Below are 26,767 nucleotides of genomic sequence, written 5' to 3'. Positions count from 1 at the left end.
CCTTTTGCTTGCTTTGGGATTAGTTTGCTGTCCTTTCTCCAGTTCTTCCAAGTGGACAGTTAACTCGTGCATTTTTGCCTTTTCTTGTTGTCTGATATAGGCATTTAAGGCAATAAATTTCCCTCTTAGCACTGCCTTTGCTGCATCCCATAAGTTTTGACATGTTGTGTTTTCATTTTCATTCACCTAGAGGTATTTACTAATTCCTCTTGCAATTTCTTCTTTGACCCATTCGTTGTTTAAGAGTGTGTTGTTGAGCCTCCACGTATTTGTGAATTTTCTGGCACTCTGCCTATTATTGATTTCCAACTTCATTCCTTTATGATCCGAGAAAGTGTTGTGTATGTTTTTAATCTTTTTAAATGTGTTAAGACTTGCTTTGTGACCCAGCATATGGTCTATCTTTCAGAATGATCCATGAGCACTTGACAAAAATATGTATCCTACTTTTGTGGGATGTAATGTCCTATAAATGTCTGTTAAATCTAGCTCATTTATAGTAATATTCAGATTCTCTATTTCTTTATTGATCCTCTGTCTAGATGTTCTGTCCATTGATGAGAGTGGTGAATTCAAGTCTCCAGCTCTTATGGTATATGTGTCTATTTCCCTTTTCAGTGTTTGCAGTGTATTCCTCATGTATTTTGGGGCATTCAGGTTTGGTGCATAAATATTTATGATTGTTATGTCTTCTTGTTTAATTGTTCCTTTTATTAGTATATAGTGTCCTTCTTTGTCTCTTTTAACTGTTCTACATTTGAAGTCTAATTTGTTGGATATTAGTATAGCTGCTCCTGCTCTTTTCTGGTTGTTATTTGCATGAAATATCTTTTCCCAACCTTTCACTTTCAACCTATGTTTATCTTTGGGTCTAAGATGTGTTTCCTGTAGACAGCATATAGAAGGATCCTGTTTTTTAATCCCGTCTGCCAGTCTATGTCTTTTGATTGGGGAATTCAGTCCATTAACATTTAGTGTTATTACTGTTTGGATAATATTTTCCTCTACCATTTTGCCTTTTGTATTATATCTATCATATCTGATTTTCCTTCTTTCTACACTCTTCTCCATACCTCTCTCTTCTGTCTTTTCGTATCTGACTCTAGTGCTCCCTTTAGTATTTCTTGCAGAGCTGGTCTCTTGGTCACAAATTCTCTCAGTGACTTTTTGTCTGAGAATGTTTTAATTTCTCCCTCATTTTTGAAGGACAATTTTGCTGGATATAGGAGTCTTGGTTGGCAGTTTTTCTCTTTTAGTAATTTAAATATATCATCCCACTGTCTTCTAGCTTCCATGGTTTCAGCTGAGAAATCTACACATAGTCTTACTGGGTTTCCCTTGTATGTGATGGATTTTTTTTCTCTTGCTGCTTTCAAGATCCTCTCTTTCTCTTTGACCTCTGACATTCTAACTAGTAAGTGTCTTGGAGAACATCTATTTGGGTCTATTCTCTTTGGGGTGCGCTGCACTTCTTGGATCTGTAATTTTAGGTATTTCATAAGAGTTGGGAAATTTTCAGTGATAATTTTTTCCATTAGTTTTTATCCTCCTTTTCCCTTCTCTTCTCCTTCTGGGACACCCACAACACGTATATTTGTGTGGTTCATATTGTCCTTCAGTTCCCTGATCCCCTGTTCAAATTTTTCCATTATTTTCCCTATAGTTTCTGTTTCTTTTTGGAATTCAGATGTTCCATCCTCCAAATCACTAATTCTATCTTCTGTCTCTTTAAATCTATCATTGTAAGTATCCATTGTTTTTCCATCTTTTCTACTTTGTCCTTCTCTCCTATATGCTCTGTGATTTGTTTTTTCAGTTTTTCTATTTCTTCTTTTTGTTCAGCCCATGTCTTCTTCATGTCCTCCCTCATTTTGTCGATTTCGTTTTTGAAGAGGTTTTCCATTTCTGTTCATATATTCAGCATTAGTTGTCTCAGCTCCTGTATCTCATTTGAACTATTGCTTTGTTCCTTTGACTGGGCCATATTTTCAATTTTCTGAGCATGATCCATTATCTTCTGCTCCTGTCTGGGCATTTAGTCAGATTTCCCTGGGTGTTGTACCCAACAGGTTGAAAGATTTTTCTGTGAAATCTCTGGGTTCCGTTTTTCTTATCCTGTCCAGTAGGTGGCGCTCGTGGCACACGTTTGTCTGCGGGTCCCACCAGTAAAAGGTTCTGTGGTTCTTCCAACCCTGGAAAACTCTCACTGTGGGGGAACCTCGCCAGCCAAAGTGGCCTGGAATAGTGCCAGCTGGCCCGGGGATCCCAACACAGGGAGGATCGCTGGCTGCTGCAGCCCAGGAGAGCGCCCGTCCGAATCTCCTAGGTCCGGGGTGCCAAGCATGGCGGGAGGGTGCCAGCCACCGCGGCCCGGGAGAGTCTACCATTCCTAGCTGGACTGGGAAGTCACATGTTTTGGAAGGGACCCCAGTCACCATTCCCCGTGGCCTGGGGATCTCCGATCCAATTCTCCCTGTTGGTCCGGGGTGCCGTGCGTGTGGTGGGCACCAGCCGCCACGGCCCGAGGGGACCGCCTTTCCTATTCCCCCAGCTGGCCCAGGAAGGAGGAAGGGAGGGACTCTGGCTGCTCCCTGCCCCAGCCCGGGGAAGCCCGTGCCCCTTGGCAATCTCACCGGAGCGGGTTCTCACAGCCAGTCCACCATTCCAGGATAGGGTGCGCTGTCTTCTTGATCTCTGTCGAGGCTCTGGGAGCTGTTCTGTATCGTCTCCACTCCCCCAGCAGCTTTTTGATTTCACCAGACCAAAGAGCACAGATTGAGGCAGGACACCAGGGCCAAGGCCCATCGGTACTTCTTCATCGTCTCCTCCTTCTTCCTTTTGCCAGAAGGCAGCACATACTCCCGGCAGCCGCCACCGCCGAGGCCAAGATGGAGGAGCCAGGACTTCCGGAGAAGATGGTGGCTTAGTAAGACGCACGGGTCTTAGTTCCTCCTCCAGAAAAGCAACTAAAGAAACAGAAACAATATGAAACAGCTCCCGGAGTCACGACAGAGACCAAAAAGACAGCGTACCTCATTCTGGATCGGCTGAACAGGTAGGGAGAATCCACTGCGGTGAGATACCCCAGGGGCGCACGTTTTCCCGGCTGGGGCGGCTGGCGACTGGGGTCCCCTCCACGCACGTGGCTCCCCGGTCTGACTGGGAACATTGGATAGCAGGGCCCTCCCGTCACGCTTGGCGTCTCGGGCCAGCTGGGCAATTTGGACCGGCACTCCCCCAAGCCATGGCCAGCGACCCCCGCCTCCACGCGCGGTTTCCTGGGCCGACTGCCCCGCAGACAAACGACCGCCACGAGCGCCACCTACTGGGCAGGAAAAGAAAAACAGGGCCCAGAGATTTCACAGAAAAACCTTTCAACCAGCTGGGTCCCACACCCAGGGAAATCTGATCAAATGCCCAGACACCAGCAGAAAATAATGGATGACGCTTGGAAAATTGAAGATATGGCCCAATCGAAGGAACAAACCAATAGTTCAAATGAGATACAGGAGCTGAGACAACTAATGCTGAATATACGAACAGAAATGGAAAAACTCTTCAAAAACCAAATCAATAAATTGAGGGAGGACATGAAGAAGACATGGGCTGAACAAAAAGAAGAAATAGAAAATCTGAAGAAACAAATCACAGAACTTGTGGGAGTGAAGGACAAAGAAGAAAAAATGGAAAAAACAATGGATACCTACAATGGTAGATCTAAAGAGACAGAAGCTACAATTAGTGAACTGGAGGATGGAACAACTGAATTCCAAAAAGAAACAGAAACTATAGGGAAAAGAATGGAAAAACTGGAGCAGGGAATCAGGGAACTGAATGACAATATGAAGCGCACAAATATACGTGTTGTGGGTGTCCCAGAAGGAGAAGAGAAGGGAAAAGGAGGATAAAAACTAATGGAAGAAATTATCACTGAAAATTTCCCAACTCTTATGAAAGACCTAAATATACAGATCCAAGAAGTGCAGCGCACCCCAAAGAGAATAGACCCAAATAGGCGTTCTCCAAGACACTTACTAGTTAGAATGTCAGAGGTCAAAGAGAAAGAGAGGATCTTGAAAGCAGCAAGAGAAAAACAATCTGTCACATACAAGGGAAACCCAATAAGACTATGTGTAGATTTCTCAGCAGAAACCATGGAAGCTAGAAGACAGTGGGATGATATATTTAAATTGCTAAAAGAGAAAAACTGCCAACCAAGACTCCTATATCCAGCAAAATTGTCCTTCAAAAATGAAGGAGAAATTAAAACATTCTCAGACAAAAAGTGACTGAGAGAATTTGTGACCAAGAGACCAGCTCTGCAAGAAATACTAAAGGGAGCACTAGAGTCAGATACGAAAAGACAGAAGAGAGAGGTATGGAGTAAAGTGTAGAAAGAAGGAAAATCAGATATGATATATATAATACAAAAGGCAAAATGGTAGAGGAAAATATTATCCAAACAGTAATAACACTAAAAGTTAATGGACTGAATTTCCCAATCAAAAGACATAGAATGGCAGAATGGATTACGACCCAGCAATACCACTGCTAGGTATCTACTCAAAGGACTTAAGGGCAAAGACACAGACGGACATTTGCACACCAGTGTTTATAGCAGCATTATCTACAATTGCAAAGAGATGGAAACAGCCAAAATGTCCATCAACAGACGAGTGGCTGAACAAACTGTGGCATATACCTACAATGGAATATTATGCAGCTTTGAGACAGACTAAACTTATGAAGCATGTGATAACATGGATGGACCTAGAGAATATTATGCTGAGTGAGTCTAGCCAAAAACTAAAGGACAAATACTGTATGGTCCCACTGATGTGAACCGACATTCGAGAATCAGCTTGGAATATATCATTGGTAACAGAGACCAGCAGAAGTTAGAAACAGGATAAGATAATGGGTAATTGGAGCTGAAGGGATACAGACTGTGCAACAGGACTAGATACAAAAACTCAAAAATGGACAGCACAATAATACCTAAGTGTAATGTAACTAGGTTGGAACACTGAATGAAGCTGCACCTGAAATATGGTTTTTGTTTGTTTGTTTGTGTGTTTGTATCTTTTGTTTTTGTTTTTTTCTTTTTCCTTTTTATATATATATATATATTTTATTAGTATTATTATTTTAATTCTCTTCTCTATATTAACATTCTATATCTTTTTCTGCTGTTTTGCTAGTTCTTTTCCTAAATCGATGCAAATATAATAAGAAATGATGATCATACATCTATGTGATGATACTAAGAATTACTGAGTGCATGTGTAGAATGGAATGATTTCTAAATGTTGTGTTAATTTCTTTTCTTTTTTTTGATTAATAAAAAAATTAAAAAAAAAAAAGATGGAGGAGCCAGTGCAGGAGCGCAAGGATCGTCCGGTAGTCCTAAGGGCTGTGTCGACTGTGGAGAGGCTGCTCAGCGGCCCGAGTCTTGGCCGCCCTCTCCAAGGGGCCAAAAGAGGCGCAGACAGGGTTGCTTCACAGGACTCAGGGGACTGCCGCTGCTGCTTCTGAGGCCGCCGGCTCACCGGCGCCTGCCTCCTCCAGCTGCCACTGCCGCCCCATATCAAAAGATGCAAATGTACTAAGAAATGATGATCATACATCTATGTGATGATACTAAGAATTACTGAGTGCATGTGTAGAATGGAATGATTTCTAAATGTTGTGTTAATTTCTTTTCTTTTTTTTGATTAATAAAATATTTAAAAAAAAAGGAATCTTTTAAATACATTATGACTCATGGAAAGTCTGTCGGTATCATAGTAGATTAGGGAGTCTCCACTGAATGGAACCCATAGGCTGTAATATAGCATTGATTTGCCATAAATCACATAATGATCTCCATTATCCAGATTTCTTTGGAATTACAAAAATAGGAGTATCCCAGGGGCTTTTCAATCATTCTATAGGCCCAGCTTTGAGTTGTTCCTTAACAAGCAGTTAAGCTTGAATTAACTTCTCCACTTTTGGTGGCCACACTCCACCCAAACAGGCTTGTTAGTTAGCCGCTGTAAGGGCAGAGGAGGAATATGAGCAATGGCACCTAGAGAAAAGGTGTCATCTGGGTGGTTAAATTCCATTGGGTTAATAAATATTTTCCCATAGCTTTAGGGTATTGGCAAATATATGGTTGATTCTGTACAATTTGCTTATCAGGTCCTGGGCACTGCAATATTTTTAAGTTTTGTATGGAAATTTGTGGTAAAAGGATTTATTTTAAATAATCCAAATGAGGGAGCAATAAGCCTAATAATCCTATAGGGGTTGAAGTAGTGGGAAATAAAAATAATTGAATGGGAAGTTGGGGATCTTTATGACTTAGCCTTTTTAAACAGTGAGATGATTCATTTTTCTTACATAGCAAAGGATGTGATAAAGCTAATATAAAGTAAAAGAGGTTGTTTTGATAAAACACAGATTTTCTGCTTTCTGCACTGATTATCTAGAAAATACTTTTATAAATTTTCATTGGAACAGAATAAAAGTCCAAGAAAAAAAGTTATTTAACAGAGAGAAAGCCAAATTTTTGACTTACTCCAGTATATTATTTGATACTAAGGTTTTCCAAAATTTTGTGCATAGACTCATGTCTTTTTTAACTTTGAACCATAATTTCCTTTTCCACAAACCTTTGGCAACTTGTTATATCTATTCATGCTTTGTCCTAAACATTTCCCATTCTGTAACAGCCATTCATTTTATTTTAGTACAAAACTACTCTCTTTTTCATTTTAATAAAACACATCCTTTATATCCATCATATCAAAATGATTTTAAGCAAACATTTATCACATATAATTATCATCAAAATTAAAGAATAATTTTAAAACTTAAAATGCCTTAATCAATTCATATTTGAAATATTAATATAAAATTTTTAACAAGAATTGATGGCACATATAAATATTATATTTACTTTTTAAAAAATTACACCTTTTGGGAAGAGTGAAATGAGACAAAGTGTCAATGGCTGAGAGATTCCAAACAGAGTTGAGAGGTTATCCTGGAGGCTACTCTTACTCATTAAGTAGATATCCCCTTGTTAATCAAGATGTAGTAGAGAGACTGGAGGGAACTGCCTGAAAATATAGAGCTGTATTCTAAGCCATGTTTCTTGATGATGATTGAATAATGATATAGCTTTCACAATGTGACTGTGTGATTGTGAAACCCTTGTTTCTGATGCTCCTTTTATCTACCATGTCAACAGATGAGTAGAACATATGGAATAAAAATAAATAATAGGGGGAACAAATGTTAAAATAAATTTAGTAAGAAATGCTAGTGATAAATGAAAGTGAGGGGTAAGGGGTATGGTATGTATAATCTTTTTTTCTGTAATCATTTTAATTCTTTTTTGGTTGTCTTTTTATTTCTTTTTCTGAATTGATGCAAATGTTGTAAGAAATGATGAATATGCAACTATGTGATGATATTGAGAATTACTGAATATATATGTAGAATGGAATTATATGTTAATGTTTTTGTTTGTTCTTATTTTTTTAATTAATAAATAAATTTTTTTAATTGTACCTTTTCATTATTTTGTGGTCACTATATAATTTTTAAAATGCTCAAATATGAGGCACCTCATTTCTTTGGTGACTTTTTACAAAATGATTTTAATTATAAGACGCTATTGTAATTTAAAATTTTATTCTTAGAGTATTTTTTACTGATGTCCAATTTATACTATGGCCAGATTCCAATTAACTTACATGACCTGGCCCAAGATGGTCCTCTTGGAATTGGCTAGGGACTGAGAAGAAATTTCTGGGACCTAGATGACATTATTAAATGTCATCTTTCCTTCTGGAGGGAAAGCAAGTCCTTCCAGTTGGAGATCACATTTTAAAAATTTCATGTCAAGGTCACACAAAGGACTGTTAAGCAGGAGTTACAATGTTTTAACAAGAATTTTTGAATTCCATGAGCACATATGATAATTGTGCACAACAGATTCTATGATTCTCTTTGTAAAGGAACTTTGGAGTTCATTTCTGTTAACACTTCTTTTTAGTCATAAAAAATACTACATAAGTAAGGGATTCATGCTGAGGTCACGCTTGATTATGTCCTGAAGCCATGGATTTCTTTAGTTATTTTTCCGTGGCTGGTTGTGGCTCTTCTAGATTTTCTAGGAAAATCAGGAGAGTTGGTGGTTGTTGAATTTTCCTCAATAGGAAGTGGAGCAGGGTGTAGCTTTGACTCTGTCTCCTCAGAGGGAAACATGGGATGGTATGGAGTGTGTAGAAGACATAAGCAGTTTTTCCAAGTCCCCACATGACAAGAATGAATGTTTGGGTTTTCTCCCCCTGCCCATATTTTTCTTTTAAAACCCTGTCTACTTGTTCCCAGAACTCCAAATCTAAGGTCTCTCTATCAGGGAACCGGGGTCAGTGAGTTTGATTATTTGTAACAATGATAGAAGCTCTCCCTCTTTACTGAGAATTCTGCATATTTTAATAACTTTAGAAGTTTTTTAATATATGTAGTTTGTTCCTTGGAAAGCCCCATCCCTATCTTGCTAAGAACGGGTTGTGAAAAGGAAATTCCTTGCCTGAACTAAGTATGTGGGCAACTATCTGAAGTGAGTGCTGCTCTCCCTTACCTTGGATGAATGGTTTTGCTTTCTATGCTGCAGCTATGATTCTCTTCCACTACACATACTAATCTTCCACACCTGGTGCTATATCCATAGCTGAAACCTCTACATCTATAAGTGAAGTCTTATCCCATGTTTTTTTTCATGCAGGGCACCATTTGTGGGTGACACCACATATAGCAGTTATTCTTTGTCCTGCAAAGAATCAGTGTAAGAAGAAAAAACCTTTGACACAAAGTGAGAAAGCAAGGAAGCCTCTCTCCCAAGAGAGAACCAGAGCCCAGAGCTTATTTTCTGCTAGCTATTTATCAGGTAAAGAGGCCATTTGGATTTAAGCTATCCAGTGAACACCAATTTGCCTTGGGAGATGAATTTTCACAGAAACAACAAGAGAATCTGAGATGAAATATGGAGAAAAGGAACAGCAAACATCACTTTTTGCCTTGTTATGTGTCCAAGGAACCCCAGAGGCAGATATTCTACTTTCAGAATATTGTCCTTTAGATGCCTTTTGAGTTGGGCATTTTCATAGGACATTTTCACAGCCTAAGAATTGTAAATTCTAAGTTGATAAATCCTTGTTTCAAAAGGCAAGCCACTTCTGTTATATTGAATTTTGGCAGCTTTAGTGAACAAAAATAATTTTCTACATATATATAGAAAATGAGCATAGGAAACAATGCATATAAATGTAACATGCCAAGACACATAAAGTGAACACTGCCAGGTAAGTAGCACCAAGATTAAAATATATTACAGCCAGCATCCTAAAGTACTAATATGTGTTTTGCCTCCTGAATGGTAACTATTGTACTGATTCTTAAACCCATGGCTTATTTTTCTCTCGTTGACATTCGGATAATTGAAACCAAATCTTGCATTCATTTTGTCTACAGCTTCTTTCACTCACAATACACTTTGTGCAATTATTTCCATTTTATTTATAGATGTAGCTTATGCAGTTTCAACACTGTATAATATTTAGTGTATGGTCATAACACAATTTATTGTTTTTCCAGTTTTTCCTTATGTGAGCTTTTTATATATACTTCTCAATTAGTAGCATATATATTTCATATATATTTCACAACAAGTAGCAACAAATTTTCTGGGTCATGAGATATGACCCTTGTCTTCAAAAGGTAATCTCAAAGAGCCTTCCTAAATCAATTTCTGGATAATGGGCTATGTGAATATTCAGCTTTATTAGGTAATCTCAAAATGTTTTCATAGGTAAATGTATTGATTTAATCTCTATAAGCAATGAATAAAGGTTATAGTTGCTCTACCTCCTAATCAATAATTTTCACTGTCTTTTTCACTTGTGTTATCCTGTGAGTATATACAGTTATTCAACAGGATTCCATAAGGTTTAGATTTACCTTGCTGTGATAACTAATGAAGCTATCAAGTTTCAGTGACTAAGCACCTTTTAATCATCTATTGGATTTTTTGGATATGGAGGTTTTGCTAGGAAGCCTTTCTTCTTTTATTTTTTCTCTAGAAAATCTGAGATGAGGTTGGCTTGTTTCCCTTTAAATGACTGAGAGAAATGACTCCTGAGGCCTTATAGCCTGATATTGTCTTGGTAAGAAGGATTTCAATAAATGATGTAACTGCATTACTGGACATAACAAAATAATCATGTCCGTGACTACTGGCAAGACAGCTAAAGGAATGTAGAAGAGATAATAGCTTCTCTTTAAGAAACATCAGCATCCAGTGTGGAGAGCAAGAAAACAACAAAATAATGGAAGATGTGGGCATTATATTTACTCTTGTCCCTGTTGGGTAAAATATTATTTATCAATATATTCATTCATTTCTTATAAAAGGAATATGATATTAACAAACTTACAAATTTATTGGTGTAAGTTTGTTAATATCATTTTCCTTTTTAATATATGCTGGGAATAAAATGATGTCCACCTTGTCCTTTGTGATATTGGTAGTTTGTGCTTCTCTGTGTCTTCTATCTTGCTCAGTCTTGATAGGTTTTACCATTTTGTAAAGTTAATCTAAGAACCAGATTTCAACTTTTTATGTTTTCTCTTCATATTTGTTTTCTATTTCTTTGTTTTGTGCTCTTTACTATTTTCTTTATGCCACTAAGATAAGTTGTCACTTCAGCTATAATTTATCTGCAAACCACAAGTATATGCCATGTCATTTTTATCAATCACTTCAAATTATCATCCTCTAAATAGGCTTCATATTTTCTATTATTAAGCAGATAGAGTGGTGCATGATCATTTTAATCAAATTAAATAGTTAATAAGGAAACACTGGGTTACAGGCCTCATTAAACTCTTTTATTCATCCACAGCTCTTTTAACTAAAAACCAGATGGATTGTTCTGGACCCCTCACAGAATAATCAATCTTTCATGAGACTTAAAAAAATGTTATCTCTGCATTTCAGAAATTTATCATCTAAGATTTAACTTCACACCCCAATCAGACTCTAAAAGTCTATTTTTGCATCTTTAGTATGATTCATTTATAATTCAACAAAATTATTGTCTACTTCCTATAAGCCAAGCCCTATGGGGATATACAGTAAAGTTTCTTAAACACACATATACATATATAGTCTCACATGAATTACAATCATGTGTTACGTACATATTAAACAAAATAAATGATTAAAATTTATGACATGTAGGGTAATGATAAGTGCTAGAGAGAAAAATTAAGCAGGGATGGAGTAATCAGGGGCACAAATGTTAGTGAGTGATGATTGCAATTCTGTAAGGTTTCCAGGAAAAGCATATTGAAAAGTTGCAATTCAATTGTAAATGAAATGAAGTGAGATTTTAAGTGAGATGGATAACTGAAAGAAGAATAATTAAGGCAAAGGGAGCAGCTTGTGCCGTGTTTTAGGAAATTACATGCTTATTGTCATGTAAAATTTGCTAGGATCAATGGTTTGATTGTCACAGTGACATCTGGGAATTGTTAGAGTTGGATTATAGTACATGTAAACTGAATATGGGGTTGTAGATTAATGTGTATGAAATTTAGATTATAGAAGGGTAATGACAATATCTCGATTATGACTATGGGACTGAGTATCTAAGATATATTAAAGATTCTTGGAATAGAATTGGGTAATCAGTAAATTAATATGGCAGCATATTTGAAAGAACATCTTTATGGATGTTAAAATCACCAAGACTTATGGCAGAGATTTGTTGTAGTTACATTAATCCAATAGTCAAAACTTTAAGTGAATGAAATGGAATGACTGGGTAAACAGTAGATTACTGACAAAGAAGGGCTTAAAGTTGCATAGTTTAACTGAAATTAGTTAACAATAAGAAACACTCATAATAAAAATTCTTCTTCAGGCCCTTTGACATGAGAACTTTAAGAGAGAGAACATTTCCAATTTAAGTGGAAGCAGTATCCAGACAGGAGAACAAGGAAAGCAGCAGATAAATGGAATGTTCACACAAGAGGTTGAGAATGTATGGAATTATACTTATTATTGATCTGAGATCCATAAGTATAATGATAGAGAATGTGCAAGGATGAGAATAAGATAAAAAAATAGCTTTACAGAGCAGTAGCAAAAAAAGTACAAATTTAAACATTCTTGTAAATGAAAGAGTAGCCTCTAGTTTCAGAAACATTCATTCAAACCCAACGCTTGGGAACTCACAAAAGTCTGGTATTTGCTACTACACTTTTAAAAACAGCATAGGGAACTAGGATGTGAGCTCAGAAGACAAAGATAAAATTGTTGGCACATCATAAGGAGTCACTAAGTATTTGTCAAATTGAAATGAATTTTGAATAAAATACCCATCTGTGGACATTCTGCTGCTAAATGTCTAAGTCAAAGAGTACTAGATATCCATTAAAATTCATATCCCTCTTCAGCAGTACCAAAATTAACCTGAGTCCATAGCCTCTCAAGTAGAACTCCTGGGGGAACAATAAGATGCAAATATGGCAGGCAATTTATACATTTATAAATTTCCCTCATATATCTATTTTGATGAGCTTCAAAGTCAGGTGTTTTGATGCTCAAGAATGTTCTGATGCTCAAGAGTTTTGCTGGTATATTTGAACTAATTTCATTAATGGAAAAATCATCAAAGCACACATGCTAGTGGATTTCTAACACTCTCCAACAGAGGAAGCTTGTACCAGGAACATGCTCACATGCATTTTTTCCTCAAAATATCCCAGTCCTCTTTGCTGCTATATTTAACTTTGTAATTTCTTGTGGGTAGGCTGTAGGGATATTTCTGCCAAAATGTAAAATGTGGAATATGTATTCCTCCAAGGTTATTTCTTTCTCTTGCCACCTGAAACCAGGCAGGTGGTGTCACCATTGTATATAACAGAGCCCTTTGAAAATTCCTTAAAAACAGTGGTCTACATATGAATAACCTAGGTTTAAAATTCAAATTATGATTCATCAGTTCTGGGGCAAGCCCAGAATTCTGCATTTAAGACAAGCTCCCAGGTAAGGTCAATGATGCTAGCACATGGATCAGATGTTGAATATGAAAGCATTAGGCAGGACCAAGAAAATGTTAGAAAAGAACCTGAATCCATGAATGAAGAAGAGGGGAGATACATTTTGCCCTGTCCATCTGGATCATTTACATGAGTCTTTCATATTCAAGTAACATCCTATATTTGAAACCACTCTGTCATTCTTTTATAGAATCCTTATAGTATTCTAAAATAATAAGCACTCAAACATGCATGAAACCTCTCTCCTTTTTATGTAATAAGATTGTATTCCTGGGACTGTACTTGGATTTCCCATTGTTATAGTCACATACAAAGATGAAATTCCTTTCTGACTACTATGCATATTTTCCACTAATAATACAGTTTTCTTGACCATAATAATGTATAGCACTGGAGTTTGAAGTTTCATCAAATTAGATATATAAGTTAGGTAATCAGTAATTCCCTAACTCCTCATAAAAAAGCTACAGATAAGGACCTGATCTTCAGATTTGTAAGGCAATTTGGAGTCTGTTAATGTCCAGAGATGGACTTCCTTGCATTATGTTTCTCACTTTGATAAAATAAAAAGTGTCTGGAATATAAACCAGAACATGAGATTAGTAATTGGTGGGATTGTGTAATGAGAGAGGAGGCTCAGTTATGTACATTAGTAGTATCTGTCGCTGCATTTCAAATTACTACAAATTTAGTGGCTTGAAACTGTTCTTATGTTATATCACAGTTTCTGTGTATCAGGAACATGAACACAACTCAAATCCATGAAGCAATGGATGCCTCTTTGGCCTGTCACAAGGCTACAATCAAGGTGTCAGCCAGTAATGTGATCACACCTCAAGGCTCAACTGGAGAAGGATCTACTCCCAAGCTTGTGTGGTTGCTGACAAAATTCAGTTCATCACAAATTGTTGGACTAGTGGCCTCAGTTTTACTGGGTATTGGCTAGAGGCTGTACTTGGATTTCTTGCTTTATTTGTATGTCCAAAGACAGCTCATAGCCTGGCAGCTTGCTTCATCAAAGCCAGCAAAGCATAGAGATTGTGAACAAGACAAAAATGATAATCTTATGTAATAATCTTATATAATAAGAGTGATTCATCAATTTACACTACACACACACACACATGCAAAATTCAAAGCCCTTGATATTTCTCAGGTTTAGAACATCACCACAAAAAATACCACAAATGACTGGCCTCATATGTAGAAATGTCACCTTAAGTATTAATATTTTTAACAAGCTTTTGGCAGATAGGATTGTACAGAATGTTCAACAATTAGAACCAGATTTCAAGTCATTCACCTGCTGCCTCTATATACCTATTTTCTTACCTCAACCCATTCCAAAAATATATGATCCAAAGAAGTAAACCTGTAACTTACAAAGTTTATGAAAGAAGTGTCTGGGAGGCAGGTTGCAAAATCTTAAATACTCATGTAAATATTTATTATTTTGTTTCATGGGGGAAAGTTGGGCATGAAAAAACAATTGAGGGCAAATGTACCTCCACTTGGGAAAAGAAGTCTCCTCTTTATATGCTTTTATATTATTATTAAAAGAAGAAAGAAATGTGAATTCATTGGATCTGAGTGTGATTTAGTACCTGCTAACTGTAATCATTTCCACAGGTATTTGCATCCAAAAGACTGTTTGAGGATAAAGGATTATAAATGACTCAGAATACTTGGAATTATCATAGATTTAGTTTCTTCTTATTAAAATCCTTAAAATAATCTCATTATTGACTGGCCTTTTCTCAGAGTTGACCTGATATGATATTTCTGATTAATGCATGTAATTTCAGCCAAAAGTATCTGGCACATCTCTATGCCAGGCTAAACTGTGGGCCCAGGGAATGTTTAAGGTAGAAGACTAGATGTAGTTCCTTAGCTGACTCTAACTTTTTCAAACACTGACACTCTACCTCTAGTGCTAAAGTCTGATCCTGTCTCTATGACTCATGGAGTGTGAAGAGAGACCCCTGCATTATCCTACTGAGCACTGTAGATAGTTGTTACCTTCTTGGGACCCAAATAGCCCCTTAATTACATGGTCACTGTTGTTATATGTAGTAGTAGATACTATAATTCTTTAAACACTACACAGCCTTATTTTTTATCTTGTGATGAATCTCTCAAGAATACTGTGATTCTTTTTTGGGGACTAGATCCTCAGACATGAAGTGCCTTTTATAAGTAGAAGTCTTGGATTATTTAAGAGATCCCTAGTGTGCTAACCAATAAGACACTGATTTTCAGGCCTCCTTCCCTTCCCTTATTTTCTATGCTTCTGGTGGTTCCCTTTCTGTTCTTTACCTATTACACTTTCAAAAGGCCATTCTTTGCCCAAAACCACTGGAACTCCATTATTAGATTTCATAGTGTAATTCACACTGAAAATTTCCATGTTTAGGAGGTTTTAACCCCAAATGTTTCTTTTAAGGGTGAAAACACATGACTCTGCAGTTGGAGTAATACACAACCCCATTTAAAATTGAAATAAATATCTTGAGATCCTTTGCTGATGCAACTATTATTATGTAATATTTCTTATATAACAATGTGTTGAAACTGAAATTTTGACCAGACTCACCTAAATAATGAAGCATCCTGATCTTTTATTCAGAGGCTGATAAGGACTATCTTCCACTGTATAATGGTTGAAGGAGCACCAGGAATCAAAAATTAAAACTTTGTTTTGATTATGTGTGGCTTCCTAAAGAAACAATTACATTGAAATATATTTGTTATGGGACTAGATTCAAATGTTTTAGAAACAGAACTTTAAGTCTTACATTTGGAAAGTTGTGAGTGTTCATTTGGAGGCATACAAAACAAAATTGTCAGCTATGAATATGGCACTGAGAGCTCTTGCAAATGTCCTATTTAAGACAAATATTTATGATATCACCAGCTTTCTACACAGTATCTTAATTATTAGGGGTCTATTAGAGTGATGTAATGATATTTTGACATCAATTGAATTAAATATTTCATTTACTTCTGAAATTAATCTTGTTCTCTTCTCATTAGCCACTATCAGTTATAGTAGCACTTCCTGGTTCCAATGTGATTGGAATAATAACATAAATTCTTATATGAAGTTGTGTTTGTGTTTGTATGAATGTGTGGGGTATAATAGGTTACCTTCAAAATAGAAATATACACTTTAAAACATTCCCATATAAATCTAAAAGGTCAAAGTTTGTGAAACATTAGAGATGAATTTTCAATTCTTCTGTAATTTCAAAAAATCAGAACTAGGATTAGAGTTTCTATTGGGAGCAAAAATCTTTATTTCATACCTTCTGATAACTTTTAGGTAAGTATCAGGTACATATCTAAAGAAGATATTTTGAAACATCATTTCTTCCAGAAAATATGAACATAGCATAGACATAATATGAGCCCTGAAATATAAAGAAGATAAAAAGCTCCTCCTCTACCCTGGTAAAATTATCACTGTTTAACAATTTTCTTTCTTCATCATTAATTGTTTTTAAGTCTTCCTTCTCCTTGTCTCAGATGACAAATGTTCTCACTTTTTCTTTACTCAGTCCTTTGTGAAGAGCCATGTGAAAGAATCATGAGGGCACTTGAGTGGCTGATACTGGTTAAGACATCAAAATGCAAGGCCTGTCCATCACCACCCACATGATGGTTAAACTCTTTCAGATTGCATTGGATCTACCAAATGTTTTTATATCCATGGTTTAATATCCATGCATGTAGGATCCCCAGTAAGGCAGGCTCAAGCAAAATTTCCAAAGTAGTATCTTCTAGGGCCATATTTTCTACTCCTTACGTTGACAAAAGAACAACTTGATTGTTTCAGTTTCCAGTCTCTTCTAGACTAGCTCATGCTGATAACTTATGTAAGGGACTAGAATAAAATCTGGACAAAATATTTGTTGGGCACGTATACATACGTATTGAATCAGTTGTTGTGAATCAAAATACTTCTTTTGAATAAACTTATGAACAGAAAACTAAATTACCATACAAATATGCCCAAATGTTGATAGAATTCATTTAAGTCATCAGAGTGTTCAAACTGGTTTTGAGGCATGCACAGATTGTTAATTATGTCTTGTTATTTCCTACCCATATGCCATAAAGTAAAATGTTAAGGAAATATAAACTAGGTTCTCCATAATTTATTCACCAGCTGAATTTTTCACTTGCTACACCATAAACTTTTCACTGCAATTTTCACTTCTGCATTTCTCAATGTATAGATCAGAGGGTTAAGCAAGGGTGTCACAATTGAATAAAACACTGTTACCATCTTGTCCACTGCAAATGTGGTTGGTGGTCATGTGTATATGAATATACATGGCACAAAAAATATTATGACCACAATAAAATGGGATGTACAGGTTGAGAGAGCTTTCCACCTTCCTTCTGCATTGTGATTTCTCAGGGAATATAAAATAAGTACATATGAGATAAACAAGATTATGAAACTCACCATACATATAGCACCACTAGTAGACACAAATATCACATTTATCACATAAGTATCCATACAGGAAAGTTTCAACAAGGGCTGAAAGTCACAGAAATAGTGATCAATGACATTGGAGTCACAGAAGAGCACTCTTAAAATCAGGAAAATCTGTCCTAAAGAATGGATAAAAGATCCCACCCAAGCCAAAATCACCAACAAAGCACAGACATGCTGACTCATGATAGTTGTATATCTCAGGGGCTTACAAATGGCCACATAATGGTCAACAGACATGATAATAAGCACAAAGACCTCCATGGACCCTAAGAAATGGAATGCAAAGACCTGAGTCATGCACTCCTTGTAGGAAATGATACTTTTCTGAATAAGAGCATCAACAATCAACCTGGGGGCTTTAGTTGTAGATAAACAAGCATCTGCCAAGGACAGGTAGAAGAGAAAGAAGTACATGGTATTCCTCAGTGTCCTGCTTGCCTTAATAGTTATCATAATGAGAAAGTTTCCCACAAGAGTTGCAAAGTATAGAATGAAGAAGACCACTAATATTTCTTTCTGCATTCCAGCATCCTGGGTCAACCCCAACAGAATGAATCCTGCCACACTCTTATTCATCACCTTATCAGCAGCTATAAGTAGAATGCAGCTGAGAAGATTTAATCTGCAGAGAAAAAAAAGAAGTGACATCTTGGGAAGATCAGTGGGCTAAACTCTGAATTCCTTTATGCTGCTCTACTACACACTATTCATTCATAATGGTTTTGGTATGTATCAGTATTCCCCAGGAATCTCCATAAACCTGAAAATGACACGGCCTCTTATAAATTCATCTATTGATTTAGAACCTCATTTTATTGAACTAAAGTAAATGAATTTGGGCACCAAAAGAAAAATTTTATTACTACCAAGAGTAAAAAATACAGAGTTTATTCTTTCTTTGATCAAGTGTTAATCACTTTGGAACTTGGCCTTTAAATGAAAAACTGTGTGGAAATATCAGCCCTATCATATTTTCAGTCTTAAGGATTTATAAAAAAATATTTGTACATGCACATATACCCAGATACCCACACTTGTATTGTATCTATCATGAAGTGTATGTATGTGATTTAAACTGGACCCTTTTCCAGTAAAATTAAGCACTAATAATGTTACAAATCCCTCCTGAAAAAAATATGTTCAATTCAATTCACTCACTTGTGTATCTATTAAAACCTACCTTTTTTTCATCTTGGGTAGAATAACTATAATAACTATTGTGCTTCTTGTACATCCTCCATAAATTTTGTGTAAGCATTTTGTGTATATATATCTCTTTAATTTTTTACTTACAAACCAGGCACATGTATCAATACTGATGATGTATAGAAAAATTGATAGGCATGCAAAGAACAGGCTACTTGTGATATCCAATTATCTTACTAGATTAAGAATAATGAAATTATATGTTTATATTTATTTCATATTTTATTACAAATTTAACACTTTTATGCATTTATTTCATAAAATATTTCCCCTCTGAGAATGATTTATCTTATATCATTACATGTTTATTAATCCCATAACTACACCAAAGATAGATACTATTTTAGCAAAATAGCTATGGTGTATCTTCATTAAGTGTTCAGTAACTGGACCCAGATTATCTAAATTCAAATCCTAGTTACACTGTTTCCTAGATATTGTTCAGGTTACATTCACTGTAACTGAGGAAATAAAAATCTGACTAATAAAAAACAATATGTATATCTTAGTCTTTACTTTTTTCATTATTATGGCATTACTTTTTATGTGGTTTTAATTCTTTTACTGTGATTGGTTTCATGATGTATACAGTCAATTTTCCTGTTTCTACTTAGTCCATTGTTTCATATTATGCAGCATTATAATATTTGTTCTGTTTTCTTACATATTTCCATGACACTCATTTGTTTCACATGTTGCATCAAAATGAGCTGTAGTAATTGTTAGGAATGGTGAAAAAACCAATCCTCTTAACATCTTAACATGAGTTTTAAAACTAATATAGAAAAAATCATTAATGTTATGAGGCAACATGTGAGAGGACAAGCCATCTGCAGAGAGAGGAGTACAAATTCCTGAAGTAGAGATTGGTCAGTAAGGAATTAATGCTGTGTCAGAGATAAGCTTTAACTTTAATGGGACAGAGTCAGTTTCCAAACCAGGCTCTCTGAGATGTAAACATTCAAAACTATGATGAGAGTTTGTGGACACACTGATCAGTGCCCAGAGGCTGAAGCCACACTGCCAAGAGTCAACTTTGTTGCAATATCCTTCAGTAGTGTGATGTTCAAATAGTCTCTTGATATCTCTGGGCTTTATTTCATTCACTTGTAAATCAGAAATAATGAAATCCTCTATATTTCAGAGTTACTCTGAAGGTTAAATAATTAAAATGTGTGAAACATATAGGAAATCCAGGTACCCAATTTCTGCAATGAGTGGTTCCTGCTGAGTTTCCAAGTGGTCTTTTAAATTTATGAAAACATGAATTCAAATTGTCCTTGTGCCCATAATAAAGGTGCAGAACTATATTAGAAATTAATTTCCTTTACTGAGTGGTGGAAATCATGCCACTCATGAATGACTAGTTTTCTTAAGATGACCAGAAGCTAGGAAGGAATTTTCTAAAAGTTTTTTTATAAAGAAAAAAATTAAAAAAGAATAACCATTTCAGAATGTTGTCAATACCAGTGGTCAATAATATGGTACAATAAACATTTCTTTGGTTTTAAAAGTTTGAGAAACAGCTATGCAAAGAGTAGAAGAATAAGGGTGTTTGAATAAAAAGTTTAATGAAAATACCACAGAATATGTCATATCATGTGGATCAATATGAAAACTCTAGGTTCACCAGACTAAAGAGTTGTGATAGAAAATCTTGGGAAAATAAGCTTTCCTCCTAGGCAAAGTTTAAAAAACCAGATTTTAAAGTGTTGATCTTTTTCTATTGGCAATACAGGAAATACAGAGCCACAAAAATGGGAAAGCAGCTTTTATTAAGATTTCACTGGCACCTAAAAATAAAAGGCAGGCAGATTTTTAAAATGGAATTTAGCTACCATTTTCTTCATGGAATTTGGTACTGTTTTCTTTTTAAATTTTCTGTAATAATGTGCCTCCACAAGATGCCAGGCCCCCTTGAAGACATCTGTCTTTTAGTTCCATGGAATTGGAGCCCAGTGTGGACTTTGTGGCTCCAACAAAATAAACAGTGGCCCCACAGTAACTCCAAATCTGACTCATCAATGTCTTTAGACTTCAGAGTTCCTTTCATGAAGAAGAATGAGAAGGGCTTACTCTCAGTCTCCATGGAACGACATAAAATATAAGGAGATCAAGAGTTTAATGGCCTTGTCTCTCTTTAATAAGACTACTGAAATTAGTCAAATTAGTTTATATCTAAGTCTGAAGGCATTACTTGAAAAATGAGTGGGCTCAACAAAAGTAACTCTCCCTTCAGCTTTAAGAGCATTATTTTGTTTTTCCTAAAGCATAGAACATGATAATTCTTTTCATACAGTATTTAGTACATATTAAGTTTTAAATAGCATGTGTCACTTAATTTAGTGGAAGAAAAATAGAACCTTGGATTCCATGGTTATGTTTCTTTTGTTGTGGGAATTATTAATCCATGCATATCAGAAATTTAAGTTGAAGTTTCATGAATCTCATTTTCACAAATGATCACTGGGAATTCTTGTAATGGATCCACACAGGTCTTTTTTGAGATATCTATTCTAAGTTTCTAACCAGGGAAGAAGACTAAACATTCATTCAGTGATTCTCTCTTTTCACTTCTCTCTTTCTCTCCTATTTTTCTTTAATGTTTGGGATCTTGACCATGAATGTCAAAGCCCTTAATTCCTTGTCATCAGGTTCTTTTCATTTTTCTGCCAGGTGTTTTTCTTAAGCATATGCTAACCAAAACTTACACTTGCACTTGAGTACACTCAGTATCAATTCTTGAATTAGTTCCGCAGTTCACAGTACCTGACTGTCTTTTCCTCTGCTATAGACTCAAATATCCATTTCTGCCTCTAGAAACAGTACCCAGTTAATTCTGGAACTCCTCAGAGAAGCCTTCCTAAATTTCCCAAAACATCTCTCTTCCTACAGCCAACTGCTGTTCAGCAACAAAAACTGCTTAATAAAATAATATGATCCCTAATTATATCTGTTCACTTTTGCTTTAGCTATTTTGTTCATTTAAGCCTACACTATATCTTTTGTTCACTCTCAGGCTATAGTGGAGACAGTTGGCAGTGAACCATGACAGTGGTTCCAGGACCACAATTCTAGCCTTCATGCACTAAGGCCATTTCCTTTAAACACCCATCCCACCCTGCCATTCAAGACATCAGACTCTGATGTAACACAAAATCAATTATATAAACAGGCAAAAAAGGAAACCTTTGTTGTGGTCAGTACCTGAATAAAAATCAGCATATTAAATGTATATTTGAAAAGTATTAGTGTGGATAGTGGTTAAGAGAATGATGAAAGGAGTCAGAACCAGAAGTAAAAAAAGTGTCACTGTAAGCAAGAATCAGAAATGACAAATAATCAGGATATGGGACAAGAAAAAACACAGAGCACAAAGCTGAGAAAGAACCATTATTGGAAAATAATTTTTGAGTGCTTTTGGCCTTGTGCATGTGTGACAGTGGGACCTGCACACCCAGTGTTAGTCTCCAACTATGGATGCCTCTCCTTATCTTGACTTTAACCTTAGTAAATGAGGAATCTGCACATTTCAAATGTTGTACCTCTTTCTCCTTCCATTTCATCTCTTTTAAAATCAAAATTGGTTTGAGACAGTTTTGAATCAAGTAAAGGCAAGTGAAAGTTGTGGGTTACTGAAACATCAGTATCATCACAACACAGTGAGAAATTTTCCCAGAAATTTCAGATTCCTCAGGAAGTACATGATGGCAACTCCTCTAAAACCTTTTCTTAAATTTGAGGCAACAAAGAAGAAACAATTCAATTGCTCTTATAAACTTACCTTTCTTCCTGTATGCCAAAAAGATGATATCCATTAGAGAACTCATAGGTTTTTATTTTTCAATGCTGGTTTACTTTGATGATAAAACCATGTTAACTGCATTTGCAACAAGGAAACTGTACTTCAGAAAGAATCACTATTGCCTTATGTTTCAGGAGTTATAGCGTGGTAACCTTTTCTAGAAAACCTGAGTTAGCACTGTTAAAAGAATCTGTGATGCTAATAAGAAAAAGTAAACTTTGTATGTCTTCTTATAGAAATTTCTAGAAAAAATAGATGATATTACAGGTATACTTTGGTAAACATATCTTTACTACCAACTTTATTACCCAAAACTACTCCCTTACAGAACAGATGAATTAAACACTTCTTCTTTTCCCACTGCATATATATATATAGGGATTTTACAAAAGTTCACAAAAGTTCAGAACTTCTTTTAAGACTCCAGAGGGCCAAGACTGACACTCTTTCTCTTCCATCCCTGGAGGATTTGCTCAATGAGCTATTTCACAAAGTTAGAAGGAAAACAAAGCACAGAGCCAATTAATTCCAGGCAAGACTCTCCAAACACAGATTTTTATCTACAGAATACTCCTCTCCTCTTCAGTACCCTGAAGGACATATTCCATTTCAGTGAGGTGGCACTCATGTCACCAAATCTTTGCCTCCACTTCACCTATATACCCTGCTCAAGAGAAAGATACTATCAATCTCCTAACAAGGGAGAGACATTAAACTTACCAAGACTGGTAAAGAAAAACTTGGAATCATGAAAAATGAATGTGATATCATTTAATTCTGACACTATCACGTAAGTTCTGGAACTTTGACAAGTTTATTAAATTCCCCTAATTTTCTATTAATGTTAATTAGAATAATGGTTGTTGGTCCTACGTGTCATAATGTAAATGATTTTAATCAAATATGTTTATTAAAATTTCTGTAATTTCTAAAACAAATGCAGTTTGTTCTTAGATTAAGAAAGGAAAGAAGAAAATGGAAAGTAAAATTAAATGTATGCATTTGTAGATCAACTACTTCAGATATAATTTCAACAAAATTACATAATGTTTAAGCATTAGATGCATTCCTATAGTCAGGTGAATTTTTATAAATGTATAAATTCATGTATTCACCACCACAATCAAAATGTAGTTATTTCCATCATGCTAAAAGAGAATCTTCCTGCCTTTTTCAGCCACTCACTTTTTGCAGTTTCTATAATCACTTCTTCTATTGACAGTAAGTAATTATTTTTTATTGCTCACTTTGAATAGTGAGCAAACATAAAACAACCCTGAAAATTATTTTCCTACCAGGTGACCTAAATATATTTCAATCTAATTCTATAACTCTCACGTGCCTAGAATGTTGAAAAAAATAAAGAAAGATGTGTTTGAAATGAACAACATCCAATAAATAGCACCCTAGTAACTGTGGCCAGCTCAAAGCAAAAATGAGAACTTTCTCCAAAGATGCCTGACATAAATCCCTGCTTTAAGCCCTAACTATGCATAATCCACACTACAGTGACCTAACATTTGGGATATTTGGAGTGTCATATCAAAATCAATTAACCCTGAAGTAATGCAATTCATAGTACCTTATTCTCAACTCATAAGCAAGAAACCACTGAGCTGGATGCAAAATTTGAATGGATGAAATAGTTACACTCCCCATTCCACTCACATCAGGGCCTGCCCTCCCAAATATATACTGTGGAGACTTAGGGCAAGGATCATTGGTTTAGAGTTTACTGTCTGTTTCCTTTTACCTCTTTTTACACCAGTGCCTTGTCCAATTAGGCATTGAATTTCACAGTTCTTTCTGATCTCTAAATTTTATATTTGTGCCAACTCACTCTTTTCTTTTTCCCCAAATCACTCTTTTTTTCATGTAACCCACAATAGAAGAGCTCAAGCCTTAGACTAAAAGCCTAAGTTTCATTTTTAAATTTTCTATGCTTATATTCATGAAATACTTGCACAGACTGTTCAATTTTCCTTATTTTATAAATGCAATTTTATTGAGATATATTCACATGCAATACAATCCATCCAAATTATGCAATCAGTGGCTCAGAGTGTCTTCCTACAGATGAACTTTCATCTCCACAATTAATTCTATGACATTTTCATTAATCCAAAAATAGAAATAAAAATTAAAAATAAACTTGAAATATCCTATATCCTTTTGCTCCCTACTTCTATTCATTTTAAAGAGTTTAATTTATACACTATACAATCCATCTTTAGTATACATAAATGGAGGTTTGGGGAAGATGATATAACAAAGCAAGCAAGTTACATGTCTTTGAATTTGAGATAAGTTTGCTGTATATGATTCCAGTAAAAAGCTTTCCATGAAATGAAACTGGGTGTGATTCTGGTTGGAAGCAGGTGGCATAGACAATGGAATAAGTAAAAAGAGAACTGAGAAATACAGTTGAATGTGTAAGGAGGGATGGGGCTGGTGAGGAGAGTGGAATATCAGATGGAAATCTTTAATTTGGCCTTGCATCAATAAGGACTCACTCTAAGGTCCAACACAAGGACTGGTAGGGCATTAGATATCATCTAGAGCTGTGGGTATCAAACTATTTTTCTCTCTCTCTTTTCTACTAGGAAATGAACCAACCCCTAAGGAAATCACATCCAGAGGCATAAGCAAATAATGCAAATAAAAGCTTTTTGGGTTTGAAGATAGCTGAAGGCCTTAGGGTGCTATTCTTCTAGTGAATCATAATCACTCTGAAGATGGGGAAAGTGAGGCACAGAGATGATGGTTACATGCACAAATAACAGATTAAGTTAGTGACACAATCCTGAAACAAATCTACCTCACATTTCCTTTCCTATACTTTCAATTGCCTCTGCAAGAAACACCTCAATGCCAGGGCTAGGATGGGTGAGTTATATGAATATCATGACACTTCCATAATCTTCTCTGGCCTTTCTCCACTTTATGTAAAGGTGCAGCTGAGGGTTGGGGTTGGGGAAAAGCAAGTGTGATCTCTCTGCATTCACAGAGTGATATAATCTGAAAGTCAACTGGAAGCTACACTCTTTGCAAAATTCCTACCATATGGGAGCCAGCCTCACATAAAAGCCACCAGCAATTTAAACTAGGTTTTCATTGTAGAATCTCATCTTGGTTGCAGTAGAAACTTCTCTGAAACACCATGTACACTGTCCTTCTCTGCAGGTGTAGCACAAGGTGGTTAAGACTCTTCACAGTGCAATCAAAGTCTCAGTACCCAAACACACTAGCTGCATAATATTAAACAAGGCATTTGACTTCTCTAGGCCTGTTTTCTCTTTTTTAAAAGGGGAAGAGTAACAGTGCCTAATTTATAAGTGACTATAAGTACTACATGTGATAAAACAGGTATCACACTTAACACCATGACCACCAACATAGTGAACTTAAAAGCTAATTGTTTAATAGCTGTAATTATTTTGCTCCTGTATTCTACATCTGTTTAGGGAATGATGGCAATTAAAAGGAATGACTTGGGTTGATTCAGGTCTGGATATATTGAAGATCTTGGTTTTTGTTAGTTTTTCATGGCTTGTAATCTTCATCATTGAGGAACATATTAATCAACAATTATATAATCATTGGTTTCAGGTGTATTTTGACCATTTAGTAGAAGTAAAGTACCAAATCATAAAATAACTACTGTTTTCTTGAATAAATACTATATTGTTTGGAAAATGAGCCAACTTCACCAGATGGTTTTGAAGATAAAATGGGACAATTGTAACATTATTAGCATAGTGCTTGGTAAATAATAAACTCATAACAACTACTGGAGAAACATTATTGATATTTAAGGGCACTTATTCTGTAGACAGACAATATTGTCTATATTCTGTCTTCACTACGTAACAGATGTGCAAGCTTTGTTAAGTGTATTAAACTCTATAGGATTCAATTCTTCATCTGTAAAATAGAGTTAATCATAGGGACAGTCTGGTGCCTGGATCCTGGTAGATACTCAGTAAAGTTGCCTGTTAATAATAGCATTCGTAAAGGGAGAATTAGAAAGAAAAACTTATTTCAAATGGAATAAATCATTTGAAAAAAAGAGGAGAAAATGCTTTGTGAATTATGTCTTTTAAGCTTAATAAATACTAAAAGGTAAAAGC

The 26,767-nt window shown here is 35.7% G+C and overlaps 1 pseudogene; it reads right to left on the bottom strand.

Moving 5' to 3' along the window:
• Nucleotides 1-17,296: 17,296 nt before the first annotated feature.
• LOC143672946 (olfactory receptor 4C11-like) lies at nt 17,297-18,202 on the bottom strand (annotated as a pseudogene).
• Nucleotides 18,203-26,767: the final 8,565 nt, after the last annotated feature.

Source organism: Tamandua tetradactyla (assembly GCF_023851605.1).
Source record: "Tamandua tetradactyla isolate mTamTet1 chromosome 22 unlocalized genomic scaffold, mTamTet1.pri SUPER_22_unloc_2, whole genome shotgun sequence".
Lineage (NCBI taxonomy): Eukaryota > Metazoa > Chordata > Mammalia > Pilosa > Myrmecophagidae > Tamandua > Tamandua tetradactyla.
The sequence above is the reverse complement of the archived record's forward strand: the minus strand, read 5'-3'. Positions and strand labels throughout refer to the sequence as shown.